Source organism: Microcebus murinus, chromosome 11 (assembly GCF_040939455.1).
Source record: "Microcebus murinus isolate Inina chromosome 11, M.murinus_Inina_mat1.0, whole genome shotgun sequence".
In the NCBI taxonomy this organism is placed as follows: domain Eukaryota; kingdom Metazoa; phylum Chordata; class Mammalia; order Primates; family Cheirogaleidae; genus Microcebus; species Microcebus murinus.
The window spans coordinates 76,969,590-76,973,275 of NC_134114.1; the positions used below are offsets into that span (position 1 = coordinate 76,969,590).

Sequence of the window (3,686 nt, forward strand, 5' to 3'; positions counted from 1 at the left end):
TGTATTTAACTTTAATTTCTTTTCCCGCAATGCTTACTTTCAGCAAGGGGCTATCAGTTCTGGTGATTTCTCCTTGATATTTAGATGGCACCTCCGGTTTTGGTTCTTTCACTGATATATTCTTGTATTTGGGAAAGTAATTCCCAGAAGCGTAGCATCTCTGATTGTGTCTGACAGAGAAACGCTGGTGACAGTTTGAACATCTCGTTTTTGTTGGGAACTGCATTCCTGTTTTACAGAAAAAGCTTTTCTTGATTTCTACTTTCACATGGAAAGCCCCGCATTTCACTTCTGTAGTATATTTGCCTTTTGCTGGTTTAGAGGCTTCTGCTGTGCTTGGGAAATCCTGTAGTGTAATTTTTCCTGATAATGATTCTTCACAGTCATTAAATATGACCACTGGTAAGATTTTCTTTGGTTGATGAGAGATAGTTGAAGGAAGATCATCATTTTCCTTCCCACTACGTACTTTGCTGTCAGATGGATGTTGTTTCTTATCTTTGGGGAGAAAAGAGGAATTCTGCTTTCCATTCATAGAAGCAGATGTCTGTTCATCTCCATTTTCCTTAGATTTCCCTAATGTCCCAGTCTGATGAAACACAGCCTCCAAGGTGTCTCCTTTGACTTCCTTTTCAAGATCTTTTATATTTTCTTGGCATGCTTGACCAGCAGGCTGAGATGTGCCTAAAGAGGAAAGAAAAAAAAAAAATAAAAAGGTTTTCGTGTCCATTTAGAGAGCAGATGTTCCAAATGCTAGGATAAAGTGCGATGCATATCCTTTGTTAAATATTTTAGGTATCAGTTTTCCTTCATTTCTATTATGTCAAGATATTTTCCACAAAAGCTCACCTCTAATAGGTATCTTATTTTAAATCAATCAATTCTCTTAGAGTGTAGAATATTACTTGATAGTTCTAGGAAGTAAGAATTTAATTAAGCTTTATTAAAGCAACAACTTCTATAAGGGGGTGAAATGAAAATTTCAGAAGAAATGTATGCAATTAAATTTTATTTATTTATTTTTTTTGAGACAGAGTCTCACTTTGTTGCCCAGGCTAGAGTGCCGTAGCATCAGCCTAGCTCACAGCAACCTCAAACTCCTGGGCTCAAGCAATCCAGCTGCCTCAGCCTCCTGAATAGCTGGGACTACAGGCATGCGCCACCATGCCCGGCTAATATTTTCTATATATATTTTTAGCTGTTCAGCTAATTTCTTTCTATTTTTTTAGTAGATATGGGGTCTCTCTCTTGCTTAGGCTGGTCTCGAGCTCAAACGATCCGTCAGCCTCAGCCTCCCACAGTGCTAGGATTACAGGCGTGAGCCACTATGCCTGGCTTGCGATTAAATTTTAAATGAAACTTTTGATAAGTAGAAAGTTGCCACAATCAGGTATTTGAACATGGTATTACACCATAGGCTAAATCAAGCCTGATATAATTTGAGATGGTATCACAAGTGAAGATGTGGGTAAAATGAATAGAAGGGACCTTAGTATGGATCTTACACAGCTTTTCAAACAAGTCCTGTAAGTTTCTTTTGGCCCTGCGGCTTATTAAGAAGAGCTTCACACACTCAAATGCCTGTGGCAGGTAATATAAACAAGTGAAGCTGGCGGGCACACACGTTCTGCTATTTAGCTCTAGCCAACAGTTGCCATGTGAGAAGGTGTCTTGGTGTTGCCAGATAGTTTCATTTTCCAGGAGAGAACGAGAGTCTGGATTTATTACACTATGAAATCTCCGGATCCCTAAGGATTGGCTCACAATTTAAAAAACCTTCTATAGGTGGAGGCAGTACCTTTAGGGACCAGCTTTGGCCCTGGAATTGCCAGCTTGCAACCTGTGCTGCTCTGCTTTATAATGTTAAAATATTTCACTGTGAGAAACTTGTGAACCTGAGCATGAGGCACCACCAGAGCTTGTGTAAAAACAGTGGACAAAATACAAAGATCTTAAATTCTGTTTTAAACTACATCTGAAAGAGATTATTTGTTACGGAAAAGAAAGAAGAATGGGAACAAGTAAATAATGATGTCATGAAAATTGATGAACCCAGTGTCAAAAAGATATGTTTAATAGATTGATTAAAGCTAAAAGCTGGCAAAGATTGGTTGTAAATTTATTTTAGATGTTCTTAATCTAACCATGGTTTTTATATTTACTTATATATTTTTACATACAATACTTATATAAATACTTAAATAAATAAATTCTCTTCCATAGGAATAAGAAAAACATCAAGAATACTTCAGTTACTTGGAGAGGCTAACCATTCTCATTTCCCCTTCTTGCAGCCTAAAGGAAGGAAGGACTTCTCTCTTGGCAGGTACTGAGACAGTTTCCAGTGGACCTGGTTACAATCTGAGAACTGTAATGTGGAAGTCCTGGGAGAGAAGACATGGGCACATATTTCTTGATGATGGACACGATAACAGTTTATAGACTGAAGGACTGCCTTCCAACTGGACATTACAATTTATACTTAAAATAACAGCTTCCTACCAAGAGCAGTTCAGTTTATACCCCCTTTCAATTTTATAATTTTATGTTTTTTACCCCCTTTCAGTTGAATGCACTTTAATTTCTGCAAGAAGGAAGATAGAACTGAGAAAGTTATATAATAATGTATCAATAACAGATTCTCAGAATAGGAGGTCTTAATAGCCTAAGTCTAATCAAGTAAATCTTTTAATTTAAATTTTCATTTTAAAAAGACATATCATTAGTATTGCAGAAGTGTATAAATAATAGGCCAAATTTCAAAATCATTTTATAATATTTATATATATATTTATCTCTCTTTTCTTTTAAACACTCCTTGGTAAAGAACAAAGTATATAAGCTGGGTGATTCATTTTATATGTACTTAGAAAATCATTGATTTGGACTTACATATGGTAGTATTCAGGATTCTCCATTTTCTATAGGCTTTTCTTCTTTTCCTTTTCATTTTGGGGAGTTGTGGGTCTTCAGTTTTCACTGCCCTTTGAAAGTATTAAATTTGAAATTATTTTACCCTCAGAATTTAGGTTTAAACAAATTACTAACTCAATTTATTTGCCAACTTGATAGCATAGTATCTCTCTCTGAATCATATTATTTTCCTTTGAATGCATTTTATGGTTGTAATTATATTTTCCTTTTTCATTTAGTTCCATCTCAACTATTTAGTGCATTGTTATATACCATGTGAACATTGAAACGTATATATACACACAGAAAGACATATTTGTATTTGCAGACATTTAAGATGTAAGTTGTAAAAACATGTTCTTTAATTGATTATTTTTATGTTCCATTTTTTTCTTATCTTAATAGAAGCACCCAATGTTTTATAAAGTTGCCCTAAATTCAATATTATTAAATATGTTGCCCTGCTAAATTAAGTGGGGTAGGACAATGATTTGCCTTCATTACGTTGTCATTATACACAGTATATTTAAATATATAAGACTGAGTGCACACATTTTGGCAGAGCTTGAAATTTTTTGTAGAAGACTAAATTAATTCTTTACCTTAATTGTGAAATAAACGGTTATAGTCCCTGTTGATGCTATCTTAACTAATAGATAGTGTTAGAGGAGGTACTTGGGGGAATGCAGCCTCCTAACTTTCCAGGTCATGCCTCAAGTAGGTGCTGCCTGTGCTTACAGGTAAGCCTTATTCTAATTGCTTTACTTTAAAAG

At 35.2% G+C, this 3,686-nt stretch overlaps 1 long non-coding RNA gene across 1 annotated transcript; it reads right to left on the reverse strand.

Annotated features, from left to right (window-relative positions):
• Positions 1-333: 333 nt before the first annotated feature.
• On the reverse strand, positions 334-2,943 carry LOC105854777 (uncharacterized). Its single transcript, XR_012921719.1, has 2 exons — positions 2,893-2,943; positions 334-684 (listed from the first exon to the last, which is right to left on the reverse strand). It is a non-coding gene; the product is annotated as an uncharacterized LOC105854777 (long non-coding RNA).
• Between the last annotated feature and the right edge of the window lie 743 nt (positions 2,944-3,686).